We start from the raw sequence: 16,927 nt of genomic DNA, 5'->3' as shown, positions 1-16,927 counted from the left end.
TGTAGATCTTACGCTTAGCATGTAGTCGGCTACAATTGCAGCAAGTGTAGGCTACAAAACAAAAAATAATTGCACTGAGTAAATAAATATGAAGAAAAAAACACATATAAACACTTTATGTCTCTCAGAATTTAGTAACACAGTTACATCAATTGGATTATAACCTTGAAATGAAATCAACTTTTCATTAAGACATTTTCACAAACACTTGGATGGCATTAAAAAACCACTAACATAAATCCAAAATCCTATGTTATAATCAATATGATCCTATTCCACCATGAACATTAAAATTATAAAGGATAATTCGCTTTCACCAACAAGCACAACGATGAATACGCAAAAGGAAGCAATCAACATGAATTAAAACCTAAAATTACCTGGTAATAACAAAAAAGATTGTGGAGGCACAAACTGAAACATGAAGGAAAAAACAGTTAGCAAGTTGAACAGACAAATTAAAAGAAAGGGTTAAAGCCATAAATAGGCCATATACTTTCATTTTTGTGCCAATGTAGGCTATATACTCCGAAAAATACCAATGTAGGCTATATACTTTCATAAAGTGTACTAATATGAATGAACAAAACTTATTAACCGGATAAACAACTAAACGATGACGCGTCATCCTACGTGGAGAATGATGTTGATGATACATCAGAACAAAACTGAAAGTATATAGCCTACATTAGAACAAAACTTAAAGTACATAGCCTACATCGGAACAAAACTGAAAGTATATGACCTATTTATAGCCATATAAAATGCAAAAAAAATGTTAAATAATTAACTTTACTGGCTCAGCAGGTAATTTGTTAAATTTGTGTACATCGATACAACTTTTAAGAGTATATAACCTACATTGGTATTTTTTGGGTTATATAGCCTACATCGGGACAAAACTGAAAGTATACGGCCTATTTATGGCTTTAACCCTAAAAGAAAATATGAACCCTAACCTCTTTAATCACAGCAAATTCACGACCTAGAAATCAGACCATCGACAATTCCATTCTCAATCAGCGAACCGAGTAAGTGCAGGACTTTTTAGATGGCCAATTTCACAAAGGATCTAAAATTGACGATGACAATGGCAACGATTGAGGCAGTGGGGGGGACGAACGGAGTTCGAAACAAAAAAAGCCCAAATTTATGAGAATCTAGGAATTCCATACTATCTTCAAACACCAATCGCTGACGAACCCTCATTTTCGAACTTAAAACAAAGGTTAATCAAACAATTTAAACCCAATAATCAAAACAAACAACAAACAATTCCCTTACCTTTTCATACAACCAAGGTTGTTCATCAGGCAAACCTTTTCGATACCTCCGATGCCTCTGTCGCGGGTTACAACATGCGTTTGTATATGTGTTATATTCGTATGTAATCTGGAGGTTAGGTTAAGAAACAGATGGTTTTATATTGAGCAATCTGGAGGTTAGGTTGAGAAACAGATGGTTTTTTATTGGTTTTTTATCGAGTTTTTTTTGTTAGTCATTTATTAACTAGACGTGTGTGTATTGGGTTATTTCGACGTGTCGATATTGTCTAAATAATAATATATTTAGACTTAAGGTGTCAACACGTTTAAATAAGTTATTATTTAGACGTGTTCCTCTAATTTGTCAATTAGACGTGTTAACACGTCTAAATATATCATTATTTAGTTGCAATTAGACGTGTTCATCAATTAGAGGTGTTCCTGGTAAAAGTTATTAGACGTGGTTACCAATTAGAGGTGTTATACTTATTTAGACGTGTTGCAGGTTTCTAATTAGACGTGTTGCTACTATTATTTAGACGTGTACCGTGTTTTTTTTTTTTTTTTTTTGTTATAAAAAACCTTAATTAGACGTGTTCCGTTTGATAAATTAAATGTGTTATATAGTGAACACGTCTAAATGAAGGGTTCTAAATGAGCCGAAATGTAGTAGTGTATAGTTTTCACAAAACATTGAAAATTCATAACTAAATCAAGAAAATTGCAAATGACGTGTTTCAAAAGGCTAAACTTATTTTTTCCCGATGCACACATAACGGTGAACTCAGAAATTTGATATCGGATCGCACGCATCCCGCGGCAGTCCCCAAAGCAGTCCAGAATTTATAAATTTAATTATTAAAAATGTACGATTTGATTCGGCCATAACTTTTGACTCGTTTATCGAATTTAGACGAAATTTAAACGAAAAATCAATTACTCAACGAGACCAACACAATAGGAAAGAATATACCATTCAAAAATCAACGCACGTATTCCCAAAAATCTATCCACAATCGACTATATACATATACGTATCAAACAATCGTATTTTCACGTAAAACTCAAGATTACACAAAAATCCAAGCACCAATACACCAATACACTATAATATTAATCAAAGAAATAAAATTAAAAATATAGGATTTTATAAACTTTACCCTAGCACAAAATTGCACGGAGAATCAGATAGAGAATAACACGTAGAATCCGAATATGTAATTTATTTGATGATCATGCAAGCAATTAATGAAGAATTGATGAAGATGATGATTTTGGTGTCGTGGGGTTCAATCTACTGAGAGGGAGGAAGCAGAGAAAAAGAATGTAGTGATTTAATTTGGTTTAGATTTAAGTTGTTTTAAATACCATACACTTTCAACGTATGACAAAACACGCCTCTAACATGGTGCCGATCGATTTTAGGGCTAGGGGAGGTTCGGGAACTTCTATTTTTTTTACTTTGGTCACTAACATGAAAAAGCTCACCGGTTAGAAGTCTCCGAAACATAAATCGAACATAACAACACTACCTGATAACTATATCAAATAAATAATATTAAACCACAATAAATATTACAAATAATATTTGGTAAAATAATCCAACATAGAAATGCCTTTAGATAAATTGAATTCTTAAAAAGTCTCGAAAGACATAACCGGTTTGAAAACCAAAACGGTTTCTAAAACAAAATGCACCATAACACGTAAACACATAATATAACATAAATGTTAAAATTATGATTTTTAATTGATATTGAAATATTATAATCATGTTGAAACCATATATATAAATATGTATATATGTATAAATATATATATATATATATATATATATATATATATATATATATATATATATATATATATATATATATATATATATATATATATATATGTATATGTATGTATATATATATATATATAATAATAATAATAATAATAATAATAATAATAATAATAACGTACGAATACGCAAACACCAATTAATGACGTCAAAGAATTAACGTTAAATGGTTAACAGAAAAATGAGGGTTGTTACAAATCGAGTGCCCATTGTATGTATTCCAATAAGGGTACCAAGAGAGGTCACTTACATCCAGACTAAATAAGAACCACGATAACCTAGTTGCTAGTGACATATCAATGTAGAACGTATACTAAACCATTAGGGCTCTAGTGTTTAAGTCTATATTATATGGGTGTCTCCTCATAATCGTCATATCTTATCTTAAATCGCGGTGAAATACGTATTCTTTATCCTTATTTATGCATGCTGGTTAACTTATTTTATTTTATTACTGTACTTTTTAGTTAAAACTAGCAAACCCAAAACTTTAACTAAACTATCTAAAACCCCATCTTGATTACCAAATTATCTGAAAAAGGTTCGTTTCAATTTGATCGTTCACAGAATGACCCTAGCTAAGTCAAAATTATCACTATTAATTCTTAGATTAATAGTAGTGGCTGATTCAGGCACAATGTTTGTAATACACAGAACTATACTAGCAAGTCACCCTTGCGTTAATGACTTGCTTGCGTGTCGGTGGCGCATCAAAACTACAACTAATGGAAATATAAAAACTACACTTGATATTAACCATGTTAAGGATCACCCTATTTATCACGTTAGTAGGTCATAGGCTATCAATCTAATAAATCGTTAACTGAGAGACATGTTCATGTAAGAACAAGATAGGCAACTGATCATGACCCAAAAATTCAGAAGGTCCAAATTCAAATATATATATATATATATATGTATATATATATATATATATATATGTATATATATATATATCTATATATGTATATATATATATATGTATATATGTATGTATGTATGTATGTGTGTGTGTTTGTGTGTGTGAAAGGATCTAATGAGAAATAATTAGTGGCGAGAACCTTAAAAACTTTGAAGTCTAACAAAAAGTAGGTAAGGGCGAACAATTTTTAAGTTGATCGAACAATTTTGAGATGCATATGAAATCACGTTTTCGTTATACAAAATCCTAAAGTCGAATAATTTTGTGCATGTGTAAACAATGTTTTGTAATTTCGAACAAGTTTCGTTTAACAAATCGAAAATTCGAACAATTTTGTGTACACTAGAACAATTTTGTGTTCTACACTTTTTTCAACATCTCTTATATTGGAACAAAAAAAGCTAAGTCAACCAAAAACAACCCAATTCGAAAAAAAAAAATCATTGTTCTACAATTCCTGAAGTGCTTCCCTCTTTATTAAATCTCTCTCTATCTATCTATATATATATATATATATATATATATATATATATATATATATATATATATATATATATATATATATATATATATATATATGGTATGGATCCATGGAGAACATATGTAGGGAGAGAATATGTAGAACTAACAGACCCAACTTCAGTCGAAAAAAACTAATTTTTTTCATGCTGTCCACAGATTGAAGTCGACTGAAGTTCAGTCTGATGGTTCTATGAGTTATCTCCCTACCTAAGTTCTCTCTTGATCCCTTCACGATATATATACATATATATATGTATATGTATATATATATATACATAAGTGTGTGTGTATATATATATATATACACACTTATGTATATATATATATATATATATATATATATATACACACATGTATATATACATATATGTGTATATATATATACATGTGTGTATATATATATATATACATAAGTGTGTGTGTGTGTGTGTAAATATGTATGTATATATGTATGTATGTATATATATATATATATATATATATATATATATATATATATATATATATATATATGCATATATATACATATATATACACATACATATATACATATAAATACATATATATGTATATATATATACGTATGTGTATATATAAATATACATTCATATATATATATATATATATATATATATATATATATATATATATATATATATATATGTGTGTGTGTGTGTGTCTATATATATGTGTGTATGTGTATATATATGTATGTATGTATATATAAATTATAGAATAAATTATAGAACAAATATGATTTAGAACAACAAAATAACTAAACATATTCACAAAACATTAATTCTAAAATAGGAAACTAAGACTTCATAAAGGTTCTATTTATGATCGTCTTGGTCAAAGGGATTTATTACAATCTGGTAGTCAAATACTCGTAGTATGTAAAACTGGTTAGTCAATGAGCTTTTGCCCTTGACGCCACACCTAGGCTTAAACGGGCCTAATCACGACAAAAGTTTAACATACTCTGAATATAAGGGACCAGTTCAACCTTGACTATATATCGGATCGACCTTACAAAATCTTTTTCCTAGAATTTCCAGACTTTTTTTTTTCATTATTACATGAACTCAGTAGTCATATAATCAGTATTATCCAACATTTAAGAACTTAGCCTTCCATGTAGGAGGCAATCATGAAAATATGTTTTAAATAAATAATCAGTAATAGAAAAAAACTTACAGTGGGGCGAGTGTTCTTCAAATATTCACAATATATTTCACAGACTTAGGTTATTACATAAAATTATTAAAAGTGTAAACTGAAGAAATTCTGAAGAAAAAAAAACTGATATCTACAAATGAACTCTGGCCTCTCTTATATAGAGGTGTGAGGTCCATTACATTAATTATTGTCAAAAAAAATTACATTATTAAGCCGACAAACACAAATTATTGTGAGACCCTCTTCACATGGCACAAATTATTGTGGGACCCTCTTCACATGGCATCTTGGATTATTTCCCCGCTTTTCCTTTTCCACTCTTGTCTTCTTGCTCACTCATAATTGAAGTGGAATCTTCTGAATAATTGTTGAAAACTTGATTTTTAAATTCAGCAAAAATATCTGGAATAGTAATTGGTAAATCATCTTCAGGATCTTGAGATTCTCCTGCTAAAACTGAAAATTTGTTGTCATCGTCAGACATTTCTTTCATTGATGTGTCTGATTTCGGCTTTGAGAATTGCATCAAATCTTTTTCGACCTGCTCCATATATTCCTTTAAAATTTGTTGCTTTGTTGGATTAAGCACTCCTTGAGAAATTAATTTTGCCTCCATTAAATCCATTGGATTAACTGGAGCCAATTATTTCATCTTTTCCTTTGATTTCAAAGTACTCTGCTCTTTGTATTTTAGCAAAGTATTTTGAATATATTCAATTGTGTCTTTGGATGCTAATTCACCTGTTTCTTTATCTTTTTTAAGCATATTGACCCAGAATTTGGTATAATAGGCTCTTTTCAATTGAGGCACTTATTGATCATTATGTTCAATTTCTGGTTCCCATCTTAAAATCCATGGGATTGAAAATTCAATGAAGAAAATTAATGAGGGAATAATTTGAGTAACATCTTGAGATCTTTTTTCCTCATATAATTTTGGACAAATATTTATCCATTCAACATAAAATTTGTCAAAAGGATCCATTAAAATTTGAACTGATGGACCATAAGATTTCCACCATTTAAAAAACCAATTAGGCAATCTAGGGTTATAAACTGTAGATGCTACCTTGATAAACCAAGAATGTTTATAATTTGGATTTTGATAAAAAAAAAAAATACTTTGTGGAGAGCTTCCACATAATCCCAATAATTGTAACTAATTTTAAGTTTATTTTCAGGGTTTATAAATTGTTTTTCCCTGAATGGAGATATTCCCCAATCTTCTATAGATAAAATCCTTTTAATATGAATTTTACTATAAATATGAAATTTTCTACTTGAATTTTGATCCTCTTTAGTTGTATGCTTAATTTCACACGTAGAGGTATCAATCAATAATCTTTCAAAATATGTTCGAGACTTATAAGCCTGAGCTGTATAAAAATTTGTATCTAAATACCTTGTCATTAATTTCCAAGGTGTTTCATTTAGATTAAAATGGTAATTTAAAATATCCTGATATTCAAGAATTAAAATTGTATCTTTATGAGAATTTTTTATAAAATTATCTGAAGAAGTTTCATTGTCTTCTTCTTGGATAATTGCATCCTTGTATGGAGTTTTAATTACTCCCTATTTTTGTTGCATAAATTGCATAAATTGAGAAAATAATTCATCATTTCCCTGTAGTAAAGGAAATTGGTTGGTAAATTGGGAGGACTCTTGAATTTCTCCTTGAACAATTCTTGCGTCAATTAGTTGACCTCTGCCGTTTGAAGTTACGGCTCTTCCTCTACCACTTCCTCCTCTATTAGAGGAGTTTGAACCTCTTCCTCTTCCTCGAGGAATCATTCCTGCAAAAATTCTCTGGTTAAGAAATCAGGAAGGGAATTTTCTTTCCCTTTCTTGTAAATTATTTGAAAATCAAATGGGGCTAAATGAGCTTGCCATCTAGCAAACATTTGCTTAGAAACATCATGTTTAAAATCTTTTGTAAACATAAATTTTGCAGATTGACAATCAGTTTTGATTATAAATTGCTGATTATATGAATTATCCTGAAATTTTAAAACACATTTAACAATTGATAAAATTTCTTTAGCAATAGTAGCATAGTTCTTTTGGCTATTATTCCATTTTCCAGAATGAAATCTTACTAAGTATTTAAATTTATTTTCTGGATTAATTTTTTTTAATATACCTCTATACCCTATATCAGAAGCATCAGTTTCAATAATTTTTTACCAATTAGGTTTTGCTAAGGATAAACAAGGTAAATTTTTTTATCTTTTCTTTAATTTTCTGTACCATTTTAGTATGTTCATTTGTCCAGGGGGTTGGAAATTTTTTAAGCCTATCATATAAGATAGCAGTATCCTGGGCTAAATTCTTGTAAAAGGGAGAAATATAATTTAAACTTCCTAAAAACCTTTGTAATTGGGTTTTATCAGTAATTTCATCAGGAAATTTAGAAGCAAATTCAATACTTCTATTTATAGGAATTATATTCCCTTTTTCAATATTATGACCAAGAAATCTAACTTTAGTTTGAAATAATATCATTTTTGGTTTAGAAATTACTAGACCATTCTGAATAATTAATTTTTAAAAAATTTCTAAATGTTTAAAATGTAATTCTTTATTTTTAGAAAATATTAAAATATCATCGATATAGACAATTATAGATTCTCCATAAGGATTAAATATATCATTCATAATTTTCTGAAATTCTGAGGGGCATTTTTAAGACCAAAAGGCATGAGATTCCATTCATATTGGCCAAATGAGACATTAAATGCAGTTTTATATCTATCCGATTCATCTATTTGAATCTGCCAATACCCTGATTTTAAATCAAATTTAGAAAATATGTTAGAATTATGTAATCTATCCAATAAATCCTTTTTATTAGGAATTGGATATCTAATCCATTTTAAAACTTTATTTAAAGGTTTGTAATTAATAACAAGTCTTGATATACCTCTCTCTTGTTCAGCATGTTTATTAACATAAAAAGCAGTACAAGACCATTGGGATTTAGAAGGTCTTATTAATTTTTTCTCCATTAAGGATTGAATTTCTCTTTTGCATAATTGCAGGTATTCAGAATTCATCTGACACGGCCTTGCCTTCGTAGGAATTTGCCTTTCATCAAAATCATCTTCATAAGGAAGATTTACAGAATGTTTCTTCCTATTCCAAAAGGCATTAGGATGATCATTACAAATATTCAAATGAAATTTATTAGTTATTACCTTTATTTTATCTTGTAATTTAGGATTATCAAGTTGCTTATCAATTGAATAAATTTGAAGTTCTTGTTTCAAAAAATTTATTTGATTATTTTTTGTGTTCAATAAATCTTGAATTTCATTTATTACTCTACTCCTTGGTGTAGTAAAAAATTCAAATTTAATAGGTTTTCCTTCATAAGTTCCAGTGTCACCTGTAGAATCAATTCTTTGTATTGGAAAAATTTTAGTTATAAAAGGTGTTCCTAAAATCATTTGGCTTGTTATATTTTTAACAAGCAGAAAATTAGTATTAATACAAACTTTATTTTCGCAAATTCTTGCATTTGAAAGTTTAAAACTTATTTTCATCCACCGTTCTTAAACCCTGGGTCGTTTTTTCAAAATATTTTGTAGGAATTAATCCTTCCTGTATACAATTTAAATCTGCTCCACTATCAAGGAGAGCTACAAAATTATTTATAAAATTATCTTTCACAAGTAACTTAACTTTTATTAACCATTTTTGTAAAGTAATAATTTCCATGGCATTTAAAAAGTCTTGATTTTCTTAAGAATCTGGAAAATCATGTTTATAAATTTCTTTTCCCTTTTCTAGATTTATTATTCTAGTTTCTAAGGATATATTATTCTTTTTAATAAATTGAATCTCTCTTTTAAGATTGTTAATTTCTATTATTAAATCTTCTTTTGTTGTTTGATAATTATTTTTATTTTTCTATTTTAATAAATCAAAGACATCAGACATTTTATAAGTTTGAGTATTTGGAAGATTATCCATTGGTTCAGAAGTACTTACTTCTTCATTTAATAATTTTTCTATAAGTTTAATCTTTGCTTCAGGATCTTTGATATCCTTAATTAAAATATAAGTATCTTTATTAAGAACATTAATTTGGAGGTTTTCAAATTGAGCTTGAATTTTATATATCTCATTATCAGAGGATATAGAATTTTTACAATCGCAATCAGTGTCTGACATTAAAGATTCATCATCTAGACACTGTATATTTTCTTCGATTAAATCATCATCTGATTCACTTATAGCATTTTCTGAATCTGAATTATCAGAAAGTAGTAAAATCCTTGATAAACTTTCTTTTAATTCATCATTTATATTAAGACTATTTATTTTCTTTTTCATTTTGCATTTATTTGCATAATGACCTGGTTTTCCACATTTAAAACAGATTTTTTTCTTTCTTTTAGAATTGATTTTCAAATTTTCTATTATTTTTATAATTTTTTCTTTTTTCAGAATATTTTCTTTTCTTTCTAAATTCTCTTTTATCTTTTGAAAAAGTTGGTTTAGAATTTGATGGAAGGGGATCCATACCAAATTGTTCACAAAAATGACCTAATTGTTTTCTTTCAGTTAATTTATTTTTCTTCATTTGGTGAGTTAGTTTCATTTCATTACATAAACTTAAACCTTCTTGGACACAAACTCCAATTAGTTTTCCATAAGTAAAATTTTCATATCTAATTGAGGCTTCATTTCCTCTTATAGAATTTCTAATCCTTTCTGCAAAAAGACTAGGTAGACCATCAATAAATTTTGATTTCCAATGATTACTATTAGAATCTGAGAGTTCCATAACTCTGGATAAAAATGTGTCTTTATACCATCTGAACAAAGTTAAAAGTCGAACACCTTAATCCATTAAGAAGTGTTCTGATAGTATCTGAATTATCAGACCATCTTCCTGTAAAATGCTCAATTATATTAACAACTAAAGTATAAACAGCTTGGGTAACAACCTCATTATTTTCTGTCTTAACAGTGTTAAGAATTACAGTATGGTCTTCGGGTTTTAAATAATTATCCCACCATCCTTTTAATTGTCCTGTAAATCCTGCTATTATCATATTAGCAATAGTTTTATCATTATTTCCATTACTTTTAGTAATAGTACTATACATTAGCATTCTATGGGCTAAATTATAAATTTGTCTTTCAGAATAACCATCTATGTTCCATTCATAGATGTTTTTCCCACTATAACTATTATTAATTATGTAATCATGTTCCTCATATAAAACATCTTGAGGAGTTGGTCTAGGATAACAATACAACCTTTGATTAGGTTTACTCAAGAATTTATTAGAATAGGTATTATTAGATTTACCTATTTTATTTATTTCATCATTAATATAATTTTTATATTCTTTATCAGAAAGTTCTTCTTCTAAGGTATTTAATTTTAAAATTTTAAATTGTTCTGCTAATAATTTTTCTAGAACTTCAGTATTCTTTATTTTAAAATCATTAATACCATACATTATAGAATAAATATGATTTAGAACAACAAAATAAGTAAACATATTCACAAAACAGAAAATTCTAAAACAGGAAACTAAGACTTCATAAAGGTTCTATTTATGATCGTCTTGGTCAAAGGAAGTTATTACAATCTGGTAGTCAAATACTCATAGTATGTTGAAGCTATTGAAACAAGACATTCAAAAGCAGCTTGTCTAATGTCTGCTTCCTTAAGGTACTGAGGGATTTGAGTGGTTTTGCCACTCCCTGTTTCTCCAACAATGATTGTAGTGGCATGAGTCTCCACTAGATACAATATACTATTTCTGTATCTATATACAGGTAGTCGATGTCTCTGTGTCTCTAGACTCGCATATCCATATGTGGATGATGGAGCTGCGGAGTAGAAAAGAAACCTCGCCTAGTTGTCACATATTTTAGGGGGGTGTTTTGTTTTTTTTTTTCCCCATTTTTTCCCTTGTTGTTGTTTGGGCAAGATTTTGGGATGGGATGCATAAATTATAGAATAAATATGATTTAGAACAACAAAATAAGTAAACATATTCACAAAACAGAAAATTATAAAATAGGAAACTAAGACTTCATAAAGGTTCTATTTATGATCGTCTTGGTCAAAGGGAGTTATTACAATCTGGTAGTCAAATACTCATAGTATGTAAAACTGGTTAGTCAATGAGCTTTTGCCCTTGACGCCACACCTAGGCTTAAACGGGCCTAATCACGACAAAAGTTTAACATACTCTGAATATAAAGGACCAGTTCAACCTTGACTATATATCGGATCGACCTTACAAAATCTTTTTCCTAGAATTTCCAGACTTTTTTTTTCATTATTACATGAACTCAGTAGTCATATAATCAGTATTATCCAACATTTAAGAACTTAGCCTTCCATGTAGGAGGCGATCATGAAAATATGTTTTAAATAAATAATTAGTAATAGAAAAGAAACTTACAATGGGGTGAGTGTTCTTCAAATATTCACAATATATTTTACAGACTTAGGTTATTACAGAATATTATTAAAAGTGTAAACTGAAGAAATTCTGAAAAAAAAACTGATATCTACAAATGAACTCTGGCCTCCCTTATATAGAGGTATGAGGTCCATTACATTAATTATTGCCGACAAAAATTACATTATTAAGCCGACAAACACAAATTATTATGGGACCCTCTTCACATGGCACAAATTATTGTGGGACCCTCTTCACATGACATCTTGGATTTTTTCCCCGCTTTTCCTTTCCACTCTTGTCTTCTTGCTCACTCATAATTGAAGTGGAATCTTTTGAATAATTGTTGAAAACTTGATTTTTTAATTCAGCAAAAATATCTGGAATAGTAATTGGTAAATCATCTTCAGGATCTTGAGATTCTCCTGCTAAAACTGAAAATTTGTGGTCATCGTCAGACATTTCTTTGATTGATGTGTCTGATTTCGGCTTTGAGAATTGCATCAAATCTTTTTCGACATGCTCCATATATTCCTTTAAAATTTGTTGCTTTGTTAGATTAAGCACTCCTTGAGAAATTAATTTTGCCTCCATTAAATCCATTGGATTAACTGGAGCCAATTCTTTCATCTTTTCCTTTGATTTCAAAGTACTCTGCTCTTTGTATTTTAGCAAAGTATTTTGAATATATTCAATTGTGTCTTTAGATGCTAATTCACATGTTTCTTTATCTTTTTTAAGCATATTGACCCAGAATTTGGTATAATAGACTCTTTTCAATTGAGGCACTTCTTGATCATTATGTTCAATTTCTGGTTCCCATCTTAAAATCCATGGGATTGAAAATTCAATGAAGAAAATTAATGAGGGAATAATTTGAGTAACATCTTGAGATCTTTTTTCCTCATATAATTTTGGACAAATATTTATCCATTCAACATAAAATTTGTCAAAAGGATCCATTAAAATTTGAACTGATGGACCATAAGATTTCCACCATTTAAAAAACCAATTAGGCAATCTAGGGTTATAAACCGTAGATGCTACCTTGATAAACCAAGAATGTTTATAATTTGGATTTTGATAAAAAAAAAAAAACTTTGTGGAGAGCTTCCACATAATCCCAATAATTGTAACTAATTTTAAGTTTATTTTCAGGGTTTATAAATTGTTTTTCCCTGAATGGAGATATTCCCCAATCTTCTATAGATAAAATTCTTTTAATAAGAATTTTACTATAAATATGAAATTTTCTACTTGAATTTTGATCTTCTTTAGTTGTATGCTTAATTTCACACGTAGAAGTATCAATCAATAATCTTTCAAAATATGTTCGAGACTAATAAGCCTGAGCTGTATAAAAATTTGTATCTAAATACCTTGTCATTAATTCCCAAGGTGTTTCATTTAGATTAAAATGGTAATTTAAAATATCCTGATATTCAAGAATTAAAATTGTATCTTTATGAGAATTTTTTATAAAATTATCTGAAGAAGTTTCATTGTCTTCTTCTTGGATAATTGCATCCTTGTATAGAGTTTTAATTACTCCCTGTTTTTGTTGCATAAATTGCATAAATTGAGAAAATAATTCATCATTTCCCTGTAGTAAAGGAAATTGGTTGGTAAATTGGGAGGACTCTTGAATTTCTCCTTGAACAATTCTTGCGTCAATTAATTGACCTCTGCCGTTTGAAATTACGGCTCTTCCTCTACCTCTTCCTCCTCTATTAGAGGAGTTTGAACCTCTTCCTCTTCCTCGAGGAATCATTCCTGTAAAAATTCTCTGGTTAAGAAATCAGGAAGAGAATTTTCTTCCCCTTTCTTGTAAATTATTTGAAAATCAAATGGGGCTAAATGAGCTTGCCATCTAGCAAACATTTGCTTAGAAACATCATGTTTAAAATCTTTTGTAAACATAAATTTTGCAGATTGACAAACAGTTTTGATTATAAATTGCTGATTATATAAATCATCCTGAAATTTTAAAAAACATTTAACAATTGATAAAATTTCTTTAGCAATAGTAGCATAGTTCTTTTGGCTATTATTCCATTTTCCAGAATGAAATCTTACTAAGTATTCAAATTTATTTTCTGGATTAATTTGTTTTAATATACCTCCATACCCTATATTAGAAGCATCAGTTTCAATAATTTTTTGCCAATTAGGGTTTGCTAAGGATAAACAAGGTAAATTTTTTACCTTTTCTTTAATTTTCTGTACCATTTTAGTATGTTCATTTGTCTAGGGGGTTGGAACTTTTTTAAGCCTATCATATAAGATAGCAGTATCCTGGGCTAAATTCTTGTAAAAGGGAGAAATATAATTTAAACTTCCTAAAAACCTTTGTAATTGGGTTTTATCAGTAATTTCATCAGGAAATTTAGAAGCAAATTCAATACTTCTATTTATAGGAATTATATTCCCTTTTTCAATATTATGACCAAGAAATCTAACTTTAGTTTGAAATAATATCATTTTTAGTTTACAAATTACTAGACCATTCTGAATAATTAATTTTTCAAAAATTTCTAAATGTTTAAAATGTAATTCTATATTTTTAGAAAATATTAAAATATCATCGATATAGACAATTATAAATTCTCCATAAGGATTAAATATATCATTCATAATTTTCTAAAATTCTGAGGGGGCATTTTTAAGACCAAAAGGCATGAGATTCCATTCATATTGGCTAAATGGGACATTAAATGCAGTTTTATATCTATCCGATTCATCTATTTGAATCTGCCAATACCCTAATTTTAAATCAAATTTAGAAAATATGTTAGAATTGTGTAATCTATCCAATAAATCCTTTTTATTAGGAATTGGATATCTAATCCATTTTAAAACTTTATTTAAAGGTTTGTAATTAATAACAAGTCTTGGTACACCTCTCTCTTGTTCAGCATGTTTATTAACATAAAAAGCAGTACAAGACCATTAGGATTTAGAAGGTCTTATTAATTTTTTCTCCATTAAGGACTGAATTTCTCTTTTGCATAATTGCAGGTATTCAGAATTCATCTGACACGGCCTTGCCTTCGTAGGAATTTGCCTTTCATCAAAATCATCTTCATAAGGAAGATTTACAGAATGTTTCTTCCTATTCCAAAAAGCATTAGGATGATCATTACAAATATTCAAATGAAATTTATTAGTTATTACCTTTATTTTATCTTGTAATTTAGGATTATCAAGTTGCTTATCAATTGAATAAATTTGAAGTTCTTGTTTCAAAAATATTTTTTGATTATTTTTTGCGTTCAATAAATCTTGAATTTCATTTATTACTCTACTCCTTGGTGTAGTAATAAATTCAAATTTAATGGGTTTTCCTTCATAAGTTCCAGTGACACCTGTAGAATCAATTCTTTGTATTGGGAAAATTTTAGTTATAAAAGGTGTTCCTAAAATCATTTGGCTTGTCATATTTTTAACAAGCAGAAAATTAGTACTAATACAAACTTTATTTTCGCAAATTCTTGCATTTGAAAGTTTAAAACTTATTTTCAAAGGATTTTCATCCACCGTTCTTAAACCCTGTGTCGTTTTTTCAAAATATTTTGAAGGAATTAATCCTTCCTGTATACAATTTAAATCTGCTCCACTATCAAGGAGAGCTACAAAATTATTTATAAAATTATATTTCACAAGTAACTTAACTTTTATTAACCATTTTTGTGAAGTAATAATTTCCATGGCATTTAAAAAGTCTTAATTTTCTGAAGAATCTGGAAAATCATGTTTAGAAATTTCTTTTCCTTTTTCTAGATTTATTATTCTAGTTTCTAAGGATATATTATTCTTTTTAATAAATTGAATCTCTCTTTTAAGATTGTTAATTTCTATTATTAAATCTTCTTTTATTGTTTGATAATTATTTTTCTTTTTCTATTTTAATAAATCAAAGACATCAGACATTTTATAAGTTTGAGTATTTGGAAGATTATCCATTGGTTCAGAAGTACTGGCTTCTTCATTTAATAATTTTTCTATAAGTTTAATCTTTGCTTCATGATCTTTGATATCCTTAATTAGACTATAAGTATCTTTATTAAGAACATTAATTTGGAGGTTTTCAAATTGAGCTTGAATTTTATATATCTCATTATCAGAGGATATAGAATTTTTACAATCACAATCAGTGTCTGACATTAAAGATTCATCATTTAGACACTGTATATTTTCTTCGATTAAATCATCATCTGATTCACTTATAGCATTTTCTGAATCTGAATTATCAGAAAGTAGTAAAATCCTTGATAAGCTTTCTTTTAATTCATCATTTATATTAAGACTATTTATTTTCTTTTTCATTTTGCATTTATTTGCATAATTACCTGGTTTTCCACATTTAAAACAGTTTTTTTCTTTTTTTTAGAATTGATTTTCAAATTTTCTATTATTTTTATAATTTTTTCTTTTTTCAGAATATTTTCTTTTCTTTCTAAATTCTCTTTTATCTTTTGAAAAAGTTGGTTTAGAATTTGATGGAAGGGGATCCATACCAAATTGTTCACAAAAATGACCTAATTGTTTTCTTTCAGTTAATTTATTTTTCTTCATCTGGTGAGTTAGTTTCATTTCATTACATAAACTTAAACCTTCTTGGACACAAACTCCAATTAGTTTTCCATAAGTAAAATTTTCATATCTAATTGAGGCTTCATTTCCTCTTATAGAATTTCTAATCCTTTCTGCAAAAAGACTAGGTAGACCATCAATAAATTTTGATTTCCAATGATTACTA

The sequence above is a fragment of the Rutidosis leptorrhynchoides genome, chromosome 9 (genome assembly GCF_046630445.1).
Source record: "Rutidosis leptorrhynchoides isolate AG116_Rl617_1_P2 chromosome 9, CSIRO_AGI_Rlap_v1, whole genome shotgun sequence".
In the NCBI taxonomy this organism is placed as follows: Eukaryota; Viridiplantae; Streptophyta; class Magnoliopsida; order Asterales; family Asteraceae; genus Rutidosis; species Rutidosis leptorrhynchoides.
The sequence above is the reverse complement of the archived record's forward strand: the minus strand, read 5'-3'. Positions refer to the sequence as shown.